The following is an 18,756-nucleotide window of genomic DNA, read 5'->3' on the forward strand; positions in this document are numbered from 1 at the left end:
CAACGGAGTGACTGAATTGAACTGATAAGATTCTTAATTACAATCTCATATAGCTTCACTCAAAGCTACTCTTGAATGACAAGACAAGTACAGTATGACAGTATTCTCCAAGTTAACTTATAGGTTTGATCCTATTAAATAATGAAAATACTTCATAGAAATAAATGGAAGCTACTGCAAATTATGATCATTTAACGAGCTTTACTGTATGTCATGCTCTTTGCTAGAAACTTGCTCTTACAGGTATTTTTTATTTCACAGCAACAATTATTAAGATGCTATAGCACTGACTTAAGAACAGAATATAGGTCACTTCATTGGGCGATAACAGATTCTAGAAATAGACTCTAAAGCGGAAATATTTTAAAAATATGTGACAAGAGAAGTATAAGGAACCATGGGGAAACACATAATTGTATATTTTGTTGGGATCACTAAAAGCAACATGGAGAAAAATCCAGGTCCATAACTCATACCATATAGCTTTTTATGTCTGAGTGGATTAGAGACACAATGCTGAAAAAAAAAAAAAGAGAATAAAAGAGAATCTTACCCTTCCTTACTGTGAAGGGCAGCTGATTTCTTCTTTGCTTGACTCATAATATTTTCATTAATAAGGATGACAGGTTAAGATCCATACAGATTTAAAGCTTCATGAAAAACAATAAAAAACCATATATGAAGGAAATGAATAGGAAATGGGTAAGATAACAATATTAGGAAAAAATCTGTGAAAAAGTCTTACATTCAATGTAAACAAAGAGCCTACACCCATCTACAAGGGATAAAACTGCATGTCTACTGACCCTGTAGCTGGAGAATGTAAACAAATATCAATTGCAGTTAAATGAATTAGCAAGGGAGGTGACTCATCTCGTATGCAAATCATTTTTTAAAAAGAACGATAAAGCAATTGTGAGCAATTGTGAGCTCCCACTTTATTAGGAAAAATAAACTAAAATAATAAAACCCAAGGCTGGTGCAGCTCTCTGCAGACAGCGGTTCTCTCCTGTTACCAGAGTCAATGTTAATATTCTGGAGGACAGACTGTAAGTAACCCATGCATTAGCCCATCTTCAGGCTGCGTTTCACCTGCTGAGAAAGTCAAGCTTGTTATTTATGGGAGCATTGCCTCCCTGTTGGTTCAGACTCTGAGTTGGGAGAGTCGCCCCTGGAGGAGGCATGGCAACCCACTCCAGCACTCTTACCTGGAGAATCCCGTGGACAGGGAAGCCTGGTGGGCTACAGTCCATGGGGTCACAAAAAGTCGGAGACAACTGAGTGACTAACACTTTCACTTTTTTTTCACTGCTTGTAGTAGTGAAGACCAAAATCTTTACAAACTGGCAAGAGGTTAAGTGACTGGAACCTTATCAATTCAAAGAAATATTATGAAACCATTGGCCACAAATTAAAAGTTATTGAGATGCATATGGGAAAAGCATATACAAAAATTTTAAGAGCGAAGTACAGAACATAAGATCCACTGAGCATAACAAATTTGAAATTAGATATATTTACTGAAATCTACGGGAGAGACGCCAAGAAGTGGTGATGGTTGTGATGATAATAAGGACCAGCTTTCATTGACCCTTTATTCCGGCCATGCTTCATCTGCAGTGGGTATGCCTTCCGGAGCCACCGTGCAAGGTTAAGTAACTTGCCCAAGGGGGTGGGATGGGTGTGGGGGTTTCCTCAGCTAAAGGCCTGGAGAATCATCACAGGGAACCTGCTCTTCCAACTCCCCCTCAGCCCTATGGTTCATATATATGGTTTATATATATGGTTTAGACCACATAGAATATCAGCCCTGCCCGCCTCCTTTCATATATACAAGTCCCCATCCCCCTTTCCCTAGAACTGTCTGTTGTCTTTACTTTCCTGTAACCCAATTTTCCAGCAAAGCTATTTCCAAAAGATTGGGCTCCATGGCCTTCTCTTCTAACTCACTTTCACACAACCTCCTCTTTCCTGATATTTAGCACCAACCTTCTTTAAAATGATTCTAAAAGAACTCTTTATAATCAGGCTCTCTGCCTGAACCAAACGTCTCCTGGAAGGTCCTCGGCCTCCCTGCTTGCCTCTTGCATGCTTTAATCACATTCCAACAGGCAGAATAGATGCACTTTTGAACCCATAGACAGGATTCCTCACAGGAATATCATGTTTGAGGTCAGATGGCAAAGGAAGCAAGAACTGGGAGGCAGCTGTCCCACTCCATGGTTTGGGGAGCTCCCGTCCTGCTGTGAAGCACATCTGGGCCTCACATGCAAGTGCGGGAAAAACTCCATCATGAAAGGGTTCAGACGACATCAGGGGTTGAAAAGTGAAGGCCTTCCTCCTGTTTTTATACAATCTGTGAGCTAAGACAGCTTTTATGCTTCTAAATGAAAGTGAAAGTTGCTCAGTTGTGTCCTGCTCTTTGCAACTCCATGGATTACTCAGTCCATGGAATTCTCCAGGCCAGAATACTGGAGTGGGTAGCTGTTCCCTTCTCCAGGGGATCATCCCACCCCAGGGACTGAACCCAGGTTTCCTGCATTGCAGGCAGATTCTTTAGCAGCTGAGCTACCAGGGAAGTCCATGTTTTTAAATAGTTGGGGGAAAAAAGTAAAATGAATATATTTTTGTGTGTGACCTGAAACTAATATGAAATTCAAATTCAGTATCCATAAATAAAGCCTAATTGTGAACATGGCCACACTCTCTCTGGGCCCATATGATCTACATGGCCCTCAAATCTTAGGATGTTTACTCTTTGTCCATTCAGACTTTTGCCAGCTCCCAGTCTATAGGAATGTGTGTTCTTCTTGGAGGCTGCCCCACACCCTGACCTGCCCGCTCAGCTTCTGCCTTTGTAGGGCAGAAGGAGCCCGAGAGCTTGTGCCCCTGGTCTCAGCTCTCCTGTCTAAGTCTCAATGGAAAGCACTCCCATTCTCCTTCTCTGGGACCTTATGATTCAAGAGACTTCCTGTCCACATAGCCATGGAGTTATATATGGCATTTCTTTTTTTTACTTTTAGAATACAAGACAGCCCTTTAGTGCTTTTATTTTTAATATTTATTTATTTATTTGGCTGCCTTGAGTCTTCATTGTGGCATATGGGGCGTCTCTAGTTGTGGTGCATGGGCTTAGTTGCTCCACGGCATGGTGGATTTCAGATTCCCAGCCAGGGATCGAACCCATATCTGTCCCCTGCATTGGAAGTCAGAATCTTAACCAGGGAAATCTTCTATATGGCTTTTTTTTTTTTCCCTGTGACCTCTGTTTTGTTTTTTTTTTTTTTTTAATCCCAGGGCCATGGAATGAGTCCCTGAAGAGGAAAAATAATATCTGTGACCAAACAACCACTTACCCATGGTCGAGAGAGAGAACTTGGGTGGAGAGGTGAAGGCTATCCTCAAAAGAGCTTAGATGTTGCCTTGCTGGTAGAAGTGGAATGATTCAAATGTACCCAGCCCAAGAGACATGAGCTTGGTATCCAGTGGGAGATGAACCATAACCATCAGTGCAAGCCAGCCTGTTTTCTTCATCAGGATGGTGTCCAGATTTCCCCACTGGTCTTGATATCAAAAGCTTCACCTCTGTGCACTGGTGCTGAATTGAATCTCAGAGACAGAGTTTTGGGTGAAATAGAAAAGAATAACATTATAGCTTTGCCAGGCGAAGGGGGACACAGCTGACTTCCACCCTCGAAAACTCTGTGTCCTCACTTGGAAGGATTTGATGAGGGCCTCCCTGGTGGCTGAGATGATAAAGAATTTGCCTGCAGTGCATGAGACCTGAGTTCAATCCCTGGGTGGGGAGGATCTCCTGGAGAAGGGAATGGCTACCCACTCCAGTATTCTTTCCTGATTCCAGGGACAGAGGAACCTGGTGGGCTACAGTCCATGGGGTCACAAAGAGCCTTACATGATTGAGTGACTGACACTTTCACTAAGTTTATTTTTATAGCAATAGTTTGGGGGGGGTTGCTGACAAGATTAGGATGTGTTCAGAGCACACTCAATCTCCTTTCCTGATCTTGATGATCTTCCCTGGTCCCTTAAAATCTTGGGGTTTCTTGGCTGCTCCTTCCTTGACTAGGAACTATTCAAATCTGCCCTTTGGAAGTCAGGGAAGGTCATGGACGCTGGAGTCTTGCCTATAAGATATGGGGGACAAAATGGCTTTTGTGCCCAGTAGCCCACACTAGAGGGGTGTCACCCGCACTAGAGGGCATTTTTTTTCTTAAATTGAATCTCCTGTCTCCCAACCTTTTCCTTAGAACTCTCAACTTTGTCACTTAAAAAACAAAACAAAAAAACCCTTGCTTGCAGTCCAGAGAGTTTATCTTACAAGGATGTCTCAGCAAGAGAATAGAGAAGCACCATGACTCATTGTAATAAAGTAGATATTGTGACAAGAAAGATGTTAACATCTTAATGAAAGCCCTGAGGGGAAATTTGCATAAAACAGTCTCTTTGTTGCTTAAAAAGAGCCACTGATGCCTTATTAAAAAAAATCAAAACCCAATTTTGTTAAATATTCAGTCTGGGAATGATTTGGAGTATTTTCCTTATCTCTTGGGTGACTTTTTTTTTTTCTTGACAGATTCACAGATGCTTAAGAGGCCCCAGTCTTTCCTCAGTTCATCTTCTTTCAGGGCCCTGTCATGGGCACGCTGTCTTACTCCTTCTGGAACCCCATGCTTTCTGAAAGTTGGGAAGAACCAGAAGACAGAGATTTGGAACTCTGAAAAAATAACAAGAAATCCCTGTGCTCAAGTCTCCCTCCACTTCCACACTTATCCATCCATTCCTTCAACTCCATTAAAAAAAAAAATCTCAGTTGGATTTAGAGTCTCCTCAAATTTATTTTTCATTTTGAAATTTGCCTGATATTTTAGAAAGGCTGTTTCTTGAACACCCCCAATGATGGAGCTTGCCATGTCTTGAGGCAGGATAGGCTACTTTGGGCTAAAATCTGCCTCCCACTAACCTCTCCCAAGGTCTTAGCCCTTCCTGTGAGATTAATGAATAGCCTAATTGCCTCTTCTTTGTGGCAGATCTTTGCATGTTTCTACAGCGATGTTCTGGTTTTTTCCCCCCAATCATACAGTAACATTAAATAGTTCCACTGAGTCCCATACCTCCAGCTGGTTTCTGGTGGCATCACAGTGTCAATAGATGATCCACAAGAGAACATCTCCATTCCTGAAAACCAGGTGGTTTTCTTTCTTAAGCAGATACTCCTCCAAAGTATCTTTTTCCAAAAGGAAAGACAGAAGGAAAAGCAGGGACCAGAAGAGAATTGTCTTAGAGTTTGAGGGAAGTCATCCCAGGGCAAAAGACTTCAGCTGCAATGGGATTTAAAAGAAGAGCTGAATTTACACTCTGCACCTTAACTGTTCAGAGATATGGCAAGTTCTTGGGGGACTAGACTCTATAGCTCTACCTGGTGTCAGGCATGATGGGAAGTTAGGGGGAGATGCTTGTATCCTCCTGGGATTTTGCTGAATACCAGAAGATGAGGAGAGTAGAGCGTCCTTGCTATGGGACAGAGACATTTCGTCAGTGAGGGATCATTGGAAAGGAAGAGGAGGGGGGAGGGTCCTGATCAAACCAAGTCAAGGTTACTAGCATTTCCCAAGCTCAGAAGTGGGTGGTGGGTGAGCAGAGGTCTCCTTCCTCATTCATTCACCCGGCCACACCTACCTCCCTGATCCACATAAGTCCACTGATCAGCCCCACACGCCCAGAGCGTGTCTTTTAGCAGCGCACGAGCAGCACCGTTGGCAGCCTGACCACCTGTGGGCGCCAGGAATCCTTGCTGCGTTACCTGCCTCCCCACACTGTCCCAGCCCCTGCCCTGGCCTATGGCGACAGTCATTATTCTTTTCAGAGATGCTAGTGGGGACAAGAAACAAGCAAAAACGAATGGCCAGCCCTCCTGTGGCCCAGTTTCTGAGGCAGAATATCTATACATAGCCCTTCCAGAGCAGGTTTGCTGCAGGAGCAGTCGGAGGCCCTGGCCAATCCAGACCACAGAGGAGAGATGAACTCTCAGCGGAATATCCTGGACTCCAGTTTATTTCAAACCGACAGCCCAATCTCAATGTGACTTTATGAATCAGGGAAAAACCCTGTAAAATCATCCCTATGTTTTTCTCCCACTTCAGAGGCTTACCTCTCTCCTTGCTCACTGTGTTGTAAAGAGAATACCAGTGTGATGGCCAGAATTTATCCTTTGCATTTCCTTTCCTGCTTCCTCCTTTTTACTAAATGATCATCCAGGGACACTGACAGATACACTTTGACAACTGTGGGTCTAGTGGCCTAAAGGACTTCGAGACCTAGAAGGAACTTAGTGATCATTTATTCAACCTCTGTGCTTTCTCAAATGGAACAAGAATGGAGGGTATTGAGAGCAGAGCCTCTCAGATGTTAAGAAAGACCTAAGGCTCTTCGATTTTTCGAGGCTCCTTTTATGTTAAAGTAAAAGAAACAAAAGCAAAAGTTGTAAAAATTGTAGACTACCTCAACTGCTTATTACATTTTATAAATTAGAGCTCTTTATAGAAAAAATCAATGCAATATAATTTAATAGTCAAAAAACCTAGAAAAATATGAATTCACAGTCAACCTGCACTACAAGCAGTGTTATATGGTCACAAAAGCAAGTCTAAGGTTGAATGGTGAACTTCTTCTTCCTTCAGTTCCATCAGTGTATCTTTAGGACTGTGTGCAGAACTTTGAGAGAAGGTCAAAAGTCTAACATTAGGGCACGGTCAATGTAGAGGTCAACTAGCTCTCCTGCCCTCTTGTCTCTTCTGAGTTCTTCTGGAAACTACCTGGCTGATCTTGACTACCTCTTCTTCATCAGGTTAGGAGACTCAACTCTGTGGTTTTGGCTTTCTTTGATTAAATATATTACTAAAGGTCTGCCTGTTTAAAACACATAAAAATTTAAAAAACCTTTTATTTCATCCTAGAGCCATCAGTGAAGCAAACCTAGGGGCCAGAGTAAAGATCCTGGCCACAGCAACCTACTGGTTGGTGGTAGTCACCTCCAAGATGGTCCCCAATGATCCTCACCTCCTACTGACCCTCCTACTTTGAGTAGGACAGACTGTGCTAACAATGGGTACTACAGAAAGGAGGAAGTATGACTGCCAAAGCTGGGTTGGTGAGACATTGTGACTTCTGTCTTGCTTGCTCTTGGAGTCTTCACTCTGATTGAAGCCAGCCCCTGTATTCCAAGAACACTCAAGCAGCCCATGGAAATGGAAGCTCAATGGGGGATGATCTGAGGCCTCCTACCAATAACGAGCATGATGTGAGTACACCAATTTGGAAGGGGATTCTCCAGCCCCAGTCAAGCCTTCAGCTGACTGTAGCTCCACCTAACAGTTTTACAGCAACCTTGCAGGGCCTCCTGAGCAAAAACCATCAAGTAAAGCCACTTCCAGATTCCTGACATTAAAAAATTGTGTTTGAAAGTAAATATTTACTGTTGTTGTAAGTTGCCAAGTTTGGAAGCAATTTGTTATGCAGCAATAAATGACCAATATCATCACTTTACATACCACACATAATAAATGACTATTGGGTCACCCAGGTTACTGCCTACAGTTATTCAACACCTTCTACTTGTCTGGTGTCATGTCTGAAATTCTTGCACTTGAAAGTCATTCTCTTCTGGACATCAATTTTCAGGAGTGTCATCTTAAAAGGCAAACACATGCACCCAACCTGGGCTGGTGATCTGTTTCACCCTAGATAATATACATGTTTCGATGCTGTTCTCTTGAAACATCCCACCCTCGCCTTCTCCCAGAGTCCACAAGTCTGTTCTATACATCTGAGTCTCTTTTTCTGTTTTGCATATAGGGTTATCATTACCATCTTTCTAAATTCCATATATATGTGTTAGTATACTGTAATGGTCTTTATCTTTCTGGCTTACTTCGCTCTGTATAATGGGCTCCAGTTTCATCCATCTCAGTAGAACTGATTCAAATGAATTCTTTTTAATGGCTGAGTAATATTCCATGGTGTATATGTACCACAGCTTCCTCATCCATTCGTCTGCTGATGGGCATCTAGGTTGCTTCCATATCCTGGCTATTATAAACAGTCCTGCGATGAACATTGGGGTGCACGTGTCTCTTTCAGATCTGGTTTCCTTGGTGTGTATGCCCAGAAGTGGGATTGCTGGGTCATATGGCAGTTCTATTTCCAGCTTTTTAAGAAATCTCCACACTGTTTTCCATAGTGGCTGTACTAATTTGCATTCCCACCAACAGTGTAAGAGGGTTCCCTTTTCTCCACACCCTCTCCAGCATTTATTGCTTATAGACTTTTGGATAGCAGCCATCCTGACTGGCGTATAATGGTACCTCATTGTGGTTTTGATTTGCATTTCTCTGATAATGAGTGATGTTGAGCATCTTTTCATGTGTTTGTTAGCCATCTGTATGTCTTCCTTGGAGAAATGTCTGTTTAGTTCTTTGGCCCATTTTTTGATTGGGTCATTTATTTTTCTGGAGTTGAGCTGGAGGAGTTGCTTGTATATTTTTGAGATTAATCCTTTGTCTGTTGCTTCGTTTGCTATTATTTTCTCCCAATCTGAGGGCTGTCTTTTCACCTTGCTTATAGTTTCCTTTGTTGTGCAAAAGCTTTTAAGTTTCATTAGGTCCCATTTGTTTATTTTTGCTTTTATTTCTAAAATTCTGGGATGTGGGTCATAGAGGATCCTGCTGTGATTTATGTCGGAGAGTGTTTTGCCTATGTTCTCCTCTAGGAGTTTTATAGTTTCTGGTCTTACATTTAGATCTTTAATCCATTTTGAGTTTATTTTTGTGTATGGTGTTAGAAAGTGTTCTAGTTTCATTCTTTTACAGGTGGTTGACCAGTTTTCCCAGCACCACTTGTTAAAGAGGTTGTCTTTTTTCCATTGTATATCCTTGCCTCCTTTGTCGAAGATAAGGTGACCGTAGGTTCGTGGATTTATCTCTGGGCTTTCTCTTCTGTTCCATTGATCTATATTTCTGTCTTTGTGCCAGTACCATACTGTCTTGATGACTGTGGCTTTGTAGTATAGTCTGAAGTCAGGCAGATTGATTCCTCCAGTTCCATTCTTCTTTCTCAGGGTTACTTTGGCTATTCGAGGTTTTTTGTATTTCCATACAAATTGTGAAATTATTTGTTCTAGTCGAACATGTTTTTATCTTAACCCTTAAACTGCATTAAGCTAACCTCTGAATGAAGATTAATTTGTAGTTTGAGAGGAAGGTGCTCCAGGGAGACAGGACTTGTGGGTAAGAGATGGGAACAAACTTTTGCTGTTGATTAGAAAATAACTGACTATAGACTCAAAGTCAGACAAACTGCTTGAGTTCTTGCTTCATATAGAAGCTGTGTGGTCACAGGCAAGCTATGTGACCTCATGGGCCTTAGTTTTCCCATCTGTCCAGTGGGAATGATACAAGTATTTAATTCATAGTTTGCCCTGCCCCCATCCTTAATGAGGGCAAGCATTAATAAGACATCGAAAACATTTTATAATTCAGAAAGTTTATGTGAAAGTTAGCTTATTGAAGTATACTTTCTAAACAGAAAAGTCAGCTTCCCAAGATGGGCTCTTTTCCTGTTTGTTAAGTGCCTTTTTGGTGCCATAAATTATTAGGAGTGGGGACATACAAATGAATAAAATAAGTTTCTTGTCCTCAAGGGGTTCATAGTACTTGGAGCTATAAATAAGAAAACAGACAATAGCTGTAGAGTGTAAAAAGTGCTAAGCACAGGGTAATTGATTCCTTTCTTCATCAAACATTTATTGAGTGCCTTTCCCCACAAGGAGATGTGCTAGATGCTATTGGTACAGGAACAGTGATTAGGAAGCCCACTGAGAAGACTGCCAGGAGGCAGTGTCATTGAGCTTGATCGTAAAGTTTGAGGAGGAGCCAGTCCAGGGAAATTTAAGGTTAGGGTACTACTGGTGGGGTGCATCAAGGCATGGAGGTGAGCACCCACATGGGGACTTGGGGCCACTTCTCACTTCTCAGCACCCTGTGTCATGTCAACACCATTGTGAGAAATCACCCTGAAGGATGACTAGAAAGCTTGGGGAGCCTGGCTGACCCAGAACACTGTATAACTGGTTCACACTGGGTCAACAGTGTGCCTGATATCCCCAGGGGGAGTGCCTGTCAATTTCCAATTACCCAACAGTGTTGTCTCAACCCAGTCCTCCTGGTTCTGCATGGTTATGCACCCTTGTGCACTGTGAATGACTTTTAGAATACCAACTAGTTTAAATATTAGCTCAACCAATAATTAGGTTAATTAAGATAATAATTAAAAAGATGGATATATTGTGCAGGAAGTCATTTATGATATGCCAAGACCAATTAAAATTAAAGTTAACTGCCATTTGGGGCTCCCTGTATCCCTGACCTCACTGTTGGCTCAGACTGTCTTTGACTGTGCGTCTTAAGGAAGCCCCCTTCCTTCATGCTCACGCCTGCTGCTCAGAGCTTACAGCCGCCAAGGCAAAGTAAAGAGAACAAGTGTCCTGCAGGGTTACAAGCCCATTGTCTGCTGCAGAGAAATGTCTCATTGCCTTCAAGAAGCAAAGGAAAAGATCATCTGACTTCATTTCCTCATCAAGATGGATGATATCCAAGTGTTGAAACTGAACTAGATGCTTAAACCCATTTCCTTCCAAGGCCAGGCCCTGGCAGCATTGTTTCCCTGGGCTGATGTACCTGACCCTCAGCGACAAGCTAGATGAGCTCAATATGAAAGGGCATTTAATTTGATTTCCAGGATGATGTATCCCCCAAAGGTACAGAATCCCCTAAGGAGATAAGATGGTCTTATTATTCACTGGGTAGAGTTATCCAGACATCTCTGAGTGCAAGAAGGAGCAGAAACAAGTCATATAAATGGGTACTGGAGTCTGACATCTTTGCCCAAGTAAGACTCATTTTTTTGAAGGATTGCCCTTCTGGGCAAGGTAGCTGAGGATTCTGTGTCACTCCTACTTGTATCTTACATACCAGCCTCTTCCAGCTATCACATCCTGGCTGACATGCTGTGCTCTAAGTCATTTCTACTTACGATAATAAAAGTGATGACTCTTCATGCTGATGGGGAAGAAAGAATGTTAGCTTGTCTCTTTAGGTTGGTTCTTGTTGTAAGCTGCATATGGCCCTTGCTGAACTCAGCCCAGCTCTGGGTCTCCATCTTAGGCTCAGACCAACTTGTCTCATACTTTTCTCTTTGTCAAAGTTCCCAGGAACTCAGCTTTCTACCATTAGCCACTCTGCTCCTGGGGTTCTTCCCCTGCTGAGGTTCATTGTGAAGGGTATCTCGGCTTTCTCCCTCCTTTTTGCCTCCAGAATGACAAATACCCAGGTCCCCTTTGCCCCAAACCATTTACTACAAACCCAGAGCTTTGGCCTTTGGTTTCCATTCTTGAGTGTATGACTCAACAAACCCCAGGGTGGCTGACTCTGTCACTACTAAATGATTCAGTCACAAACAGCAGCCCCACAGCCTGTGAGGTTGAGATTTGTGCCTCTGCAAAATCACACATTTCCACATGTCAAAGATCCTTGGGTCTGCTGGTAAATGGTAGGTGATAATGTTAGCTTCTTGGATACCAAGGATCTACTGAATTAGTGTCATTGAGTCCCAAAGTGTACATGGGAAATAAGAATTTAATTGGGAATGGCTACCATTACTGTTTGCCAGTGCAAAAGATAACTAGAATAAAGAGATATCAGTCCGGGGAACTTTTCCAAGTGCATTCTATGGCCTAGAAGTAATGCTTCAATCTTCTTTGGCACCAGCAGTGCTTTAAGTCTTCTTGTTTCTGTTTCCAGACTCTCATTACATTGCACTGCCTGGGGTACATAGTTGTCATGTGGCTATTTTCTTTTATGGTGACTTTGAATGTGGAGTTGGAGCTACTTGGGCTTCCCTGGTGGCTGAGATGGTAAAGAATATGCCTGCAATAAGGGAGACCTCGGTTCAATCCCTGTGTCAGAAAGATCCCCTGGAAGAGGGCATGGCAACCCACTTCAGTATTCTTGCCTGGAGAATACCATGAACAGAGGAATCTGGCAGGCTATGGTCCATAGGATCATAAAGAGTTGGACATGACTGAGTGATTAACAATAGCAACACTGGTGCTACTTACTTGGGAGAACCAATCTCTGGTCTATAGGAAGAAGAAGGAAATGATAATTACCAACTGAGAGATTTCTGTCCAGAAACTGACTATGTTAGACCAAATACAGGGAGATAAGACAAAATGCTATCATAAAACCATAGGAGATACAGGGAAGGCTTGAAACAGGGGTGTAGTAGTGGGGTTGGAGAGGAGGAGATGGTTCAGAAAGGTGCTTAGTAAGTCAAGTAATCAGAGCCTGTGACTAGTAAACTGGAAGAAGTAATTTAAGGAGATTTCAAAGTTTCTGAGGCAATTAAGTAAATATAGGAGACACAGAAGTGATGTTGGAGAAGACTCTTGAGAGTCCCTTGGACTGCAAGGTGATCCAACCAGTCCATCCTAAAGAAGATCAGTCCTGGGTGTTCATTGGAAGGACTGATGCTGAAGCTGAAACTCCAATACTTTGGCCACCTCATGCCAAGAGTTGACTCATTAGAAAAGACCCTGATGCTGGGAGGGATTGGGGGCAGGAGGAGGAGGGGATGACAGAGGATGAGATGGCTGGATGGCATTACCGACTCGATGGACATGAGTTTGAGTCAACTCCGGGAGTTGGTGATGGACAGGGAGGCCTGGCGTGCTGCAATTCATGGGGTCGCAAAGAGTCAGACACGACTGAACAACTGAACTGAACTAAACTGACTGAGGAGACACAGGAGCTATAAGAAGAATGAAGGTGTGGTAGGGAAGTTTTAAGAAGTTTGTATCATCAAGACAGTATGGTACTGGCACAAAGACAGAAATATAGATCAATGGAACAGAATAGAAAGCCCAGAGATAAATCCACGAACCTACGGTCACCTTATCTTCGACAAAGGAGGCAAGGATATACAATGGAAAAAAGACAACCTCTTTAACAAGTGGTGCTGGGAAAACTGGTCAACCACCTGTAAAAGAATGAAACTAGAACACTTTCTAACACCATACACAAAAATAAACTCAAAATGGATTAAAGATCTAAGTGTAAGACCAGAAACTATAAAACTCCTAGAGGAGAACATAGGCAAAACACTCTCCGACATAAATCACAGCAGGATCCTCTATGACCCACATCCCAGAATTTTAGAAATAAAAGCAAAAATAAACAAATGGGACCTAATGAAACTTAAAAGCTTTTGCACAACAAAGGAAACTATAAGCAAGGTGAAAAGACAGCCCTCAGATTGGGAGAAAATAATAGCAAACGAAGCAACAGACAAAGGATTAATCTCAAAAATATACAAGCAACTCCTCCAGCTCAACTCCAGAAAAATAAATGACCCAATCAAAAAATTGGCCAAAGAACTAAGCAGACATTTCTCCAAGGAAGACATACAGATGGCTAACAAACACATGAAAAGATACTCAACATCACTCATTATCAGAGAAATGCAAATCAAAACCACAATGAGGTACCATGATATGCCAGTCAGGATGGCTGCTATCCAAAAGTCTACAAGCAATAAATGCTGGAGAGGGTGTGGAGAAAAGGGAACCCTCTTCCACTGTTGGTGGGAATGCAAATTAGTACAGCCACTATGGAAAACAGTGTGGAGATTTCTTAAAAAGCTGGAAATAGAACTGCCATATGACCCAGTAATCCCACTTCTGGGCATACACACAGAGGAAACCAGATCTGAAAGAGACACGTGCACCCCAATGTTCATCGCAGCACTGTTTATAATAGGCAGGACATGGAAGCAACCTAGATGCCCATCAGCAGACGAATGGATGAGGAAGCTGTGGTACATATACACCAGGAATATTACTCAGCCATTAAAAAGAATTCATTTGAATCAGTTCTACTGAGATGGATGAAACTGGAGCCCATTATACAGAGCGAAGTAAGCCAGAAAGATAAAGACCATTACAGTATACTAACACATATATATGGAATTTAGAAAGATGGTAATGATAACCCTATATGCAAAACAGAAAAAGAGACTCAGATGTATAGAACAGACTTGTGAACTCTGGGAGAAGCCGAGGGTGGGATGTTTCAAGAGAATAGCATCGAAACATGTATACTATCTAGGGTGAAACAGATCACCAGCCCAGGTTGGGTGCATGAGACAAGTGCTCGGGCCTGGTGCACTGGGAAGACCCAGAGGGATCGGGTGGAGAGGGAGGTGGGAGGGGGGACCGGGATGGAGAATACATGTAAATCCATGGCTAATTCATTTCAATGTATGACAAAAATCACTGCAATGATGTAAAGTAATTAGCCTCCAACTAATAAAAATAAATGGAAAAAAAAAAAAAGAAGTTTGTAGATATGGTAGGAATTGGAAGTTGAAAGAGTTCTGATTAATACTCTTTAGTTTTTGATATAAGTTTTATCTGGCCAATTTACTGAATTTCTTTTTTACTAGCTATAAAACTTTTCAGTTAATTCCTCTGGATTTTTTAGATAAAGAATCATGTTACCCTTGGGTAATTAAAATTTAGTGTCAGGTTAGTCAGCATTTATACTCAAATCTTTTTCTTACTGCACTGACAAGGATGTAAGAATGGAAGTTATTCTTATCAATCAGGTATTGAATAAGAACATTACTAATGAGACTCATATTGTTCTTGACTTGAGTGGGAAATCTTCAAAGATTTACCAGTAAGTTTGATGTTTGGGTAGATTTCTGGTAGATATACTTCATATAACAAAGAAGTTTACTTACATTTCCACTTTTCAAAGAATACTTACATTAAAAAATGAGTGTGGAATATTATTTATGCCTTTTACTATCAGAATGACATGTGCTACTCTTTATTAATGCAATAATTTGCATTACTAAATTTCCAGTTTCAGCCATCTTTGTGATTTCAAATAAAGCCAACATAATCATAGTTGGCATTGTGTATAAATATAATGGGTTAAATATTTTATTATTTTATTTCATTAAAATTCTGTTAAAAGTCATATTTATTTATAGTTTAAGATTTCTCTTTTTTTGCTACCATGTCTGCCTTTAGTATCATAACTATACTTGCTTTATGAAGTGAACTGGATGGCATCATATCTCTTCACAGCCCTTAAAGCATTCAAATATTAAAGAAACTGTCTTCAGATTTTGTAGAATTCATCTTTAAATTGATCTTATTGTATTGATTTTCTCAGAAGGGAGATTTTTTTTCAACAATATTTTTCTGTTTCTTCCGTGACTGTTGATCTAATCTGGGTTTACACTCTCTAAAAAAGTTTTTTTAGTAGTTTATATATTTTCTTAGCAAATAATATTTTGACCTAGGCTTTCAAATTTAGTGGTAAATGTTGTACATAATAAACCGTTGTAATCTTCAAAATTTCCTAAATAGCTGCAGTCATATACTTAACCTTATTTACATTTTCTTTTCTTTCTTGACCATTATGTCAAAAGTTGTCTTTTTTTAAGGAACCAGAATTTATTAGGTCTATTTTAAATAATTCATTATTTTTTAATTATCTTTATTAACTCCTTCCTTCTATTAAAAATTATTTTGCTCTTTTTGAGCTTCTAGCTCCCTCATTATTTAATTTGAATTAGATTTTTCATTTAACTTTTAGCTTTAGTTCAGCAGCCTATATTTAATTTTTAAATTTCTTTTTATGTTTTATTAACTCAAGCAAAATGTACATACACAGAAATTAAAAGATCTTTAGGGTACACTTTGATAGGTTTTGATAAATGCCTACAGACATGTATATATAGGAAATTTCCAGCCTTCCAGTCAATTTCCACCATCCATTCCACCATTCACAACTACTGTTCTAATTTCTATTGCTTTATAATAACTTTTTCTGTTCTTAAACTTCATTTAGTCAGCCAAGAGAATGTTTAAGTTCCTTGATCAGTACTCAGTCCTACTCATTCTGAAACTTATTCTCTGTGGTTCACAGATTTTCTTTCTGGGCCTTTGTTATAAACAGTAGCAAGTGTGTCTAGCTAAGTAGTTATCTTAGCCTGCTTCCTTTAAGTAGAATTTTAAGAATCTAAAGATCCCTCTTTTCATTTGGTATTTTCTCTTTCTCCTTGAAGCTGGTAGTGTTTTTTTGTTGGTATAATTCTTTAGAAAGCTTTGTACACCTCCTGGGAATCTTATGGAGGCCAACTCCATTAGACAAAAGCTACTCCCATAAAAATTTTTTGAGATACACCCTTGTCTATCTTAGGAATTTGCTAAGGAACAACACCTTTAGTTTTCCTAGAAGCCCTATTACCCCTTTGGAGGATCTGTTAGGTATACTATTGAAATTTTTGAAGAATCTTTTGAAACAGGGGTCCCCAACCTCTGGGCCATGGACTGACATCTCCTGTCAGATCAGTGGCAGCTTTAGATTAGAAATAAAGTACACAAAAATTTAAAGTGCTTGAATCATCCTGAAACCATCCCCTCTAACCCTAGGCCGTTGAAAACTTGTCTTCCACAAAATCAGTCCCTGGTGCCAAAAAGGTTGGGGACTGCTGTTTTAAAAAATGGAATGCTATGCTGAGGTAACATCTTTGATATTTCTGAAGCTTTAACAAAGAATATTATAGCCATGCCCTCAGCTTATCTTTAGATTCCTGGTAATGCCCTGAATTTGATCTGTGCTTAGGATCCATTTCTTACTTTTGACATCATTTGTTGTCTAGAGAGGCTGAGAATTTTCAAAACCATAAATGCCCAGTTCCTTCATGTATAACAGTCTTTTCTTTAGTATATCTTTCAGTTTTTACATTTCCTATCAACACTATAGACATTTTGCCTGTAAACATCTCCAGCTAAATTATCCAATTCATTGGGTATATATTTTTTTATTGTCCACATTACTGGAAATTACTAAACTTTCTATCATAACAGAGGTCCCCTTTCCTCCAGTTTCCAAAACTCAATGAACTATGTGAAATTGCCATGTTTATAGGTCAAAAAAAAAAAAAAAGAGAGAAAGGTTCAATGTTGGAAATTTCATATAGTTGATCTAATATTTACCTCACTTCAGTTAGATTTTCAAGTGGGAGGGGTTACTGACAGTTAGCTGCTATTTAGCATGGTCGCAACCTTGCCTGCAAACTGGAGCCACCTTGGTGAGATTTGAAAAAATCATGACACTCAGGTTGCTCCTTAGAACAATTAGATGAGACCCAGTGGAAGTTTAACTCAGGTTTCAAAAGTGCCACTGATGATTCCAATTTGTGGCCAAGTTTGAGGACCATGGCTTTAGGGTATGAATGTAGCTAATTTTCTGGGAGAAGACTATCTAAATGTCACCGTAGCCTTAAATTATCTGGGAGAGTACCCCAGCACTCCAGCCCTACTGGAAGATAAAATTTTAATGTTAGAACTCCCATTTTAGAGAGCAGTATTTAAAAATCAACTGAGATAAACTCCAGAATAAGTTGTTCTGAAAGTGAGAAATTAGAACAGCTGTTCCATCACTCAGTGATTGATTAATTTCCCTTACTTTATTTTCTGGTGCCTGTGATTCTAAGGGTTCTCTGGAGGACTAGTGGAAAATTCACTTTTTTTTTTAAGCTTTCCTTTTTTCACCTGTCGAACCTATGATTAGGTCTATTTTGCAGACTTTGTTGTCAATCTTTTCCGAGTTACTTTTCAGAAGAGTCTTCTGGTGTGGGCTACTAGTTGGCTTCTCTCTTGACTTTCCAGTGCTGCTATGGATTTGTTTTTCTATTTCTTTTGTCATTACATGATTATGGAAGAGAAGGGAGACAGTGTTATGTATTCAGTCAGTTAACACTTACTGAGCACTTACTATGTGCAATCTTTTCTCAAAGTCCTACATCTATCAGATCATTAGCTTAACTTGCGAGGAAAGGTGTCATTATTTGTATTCTCAGCATTCTCCAGAGAAACAGAGCCAATAGAGAAAAGATTTATGTAAAGAATTGGCTCACAGGACTGTGGGGGCTGACAAGTCCCAAGATTTGCCAGTGGTGAGCTGGAGACGCAACAGTATAACCCAGAACTGATGGTATCGTTCTAGTCCAAGTATAAAGGCCCAGACTAAGAGAACCAAAACATAAGTTCCAGTCCAAAAGCCAGTAGCCTCGAGACCAGGAAGAGCCAATGTTTCAATCTGAGTTCTAAGGCGAGAAAAAGTAATGTTCCAGTTCAGAGGCAGTGAGGCAGGAAGCATTCTCTCTTACTCAGGGATGGGTCAGCCCTTCTACTCAGTCCTTCAACCAATTGGATGGATGCTTAGTCGCTCACTACTGTCTTGACTCTTTGAGACAGTATGGTCTACTCTCATAGACCATAGCCCACCAGGCTCCCCTGTTCTTGGGGTTCTCCAGGCAAGAATACTGGAGCGAGTAGCCATTCCCTTCTTGAGGGGAACTTCCTGACCCAGGGATCGAACCTGGGTCTCCTGCACTGCTTGTGGATCATTTACCGTCTGAGGCACCAGGGAACGAGGCCCACCTAACATTAAGGAGGGCCATTTGGTTTAGTCAGTCTACCAATTCAAATATTCAGTTCAGTTCAATCACTCAGTTGTGTCCAACTCTTTGCAACACCATGGACGGTAGCATGCCAGGCTTCCCTGTCCATCGCCAACTCCCAGAGCTTGCTCAAATTCATGT

At 40.9% G+C, this 18,756-nt stretch overlaps 1 long non-coding RNA gene across 1 annotated transcript; it reads right to left on the reverse strand.

Moving 5' to 3' along the window:
* Window positions 1-4,478: 4,478 nt before the first annotated feature.
* Window positions 4,479-11,407, reverse strand: LOC110130725 (uncharacterized). The gene is made up of 4 exons (XR_002311940.2): window positions 11,107-11,407; window positions 5,438-5,532; window positions 5,133-5,339; window positions 4,479-4,695 (listed from the first exon to the last, which is right to left on the reverse strand). It is a non-coding gene; the product is annotated as an uncharacterized lncRNA (long non-coding RNA).
* Window positions 11,408-18,756: the final 7,349 nt, after the last annotated feature.

Source organism: Odocoileus virginianus, chromosome 11 (genome assembly GCF_023699985.2).
Source record: "Odocoileus virginianus isolate 20LAN1187 ecotype Illinois chromosome 11, Ovbor_1.2, whole genome shotgun sequence".
Lineage (NCBI taxonomy): Eukaryota > Metazoa > Chordata > Mammalia > Artiodactyla > Cervidae > Odocoileus > Odocoileus virginianus.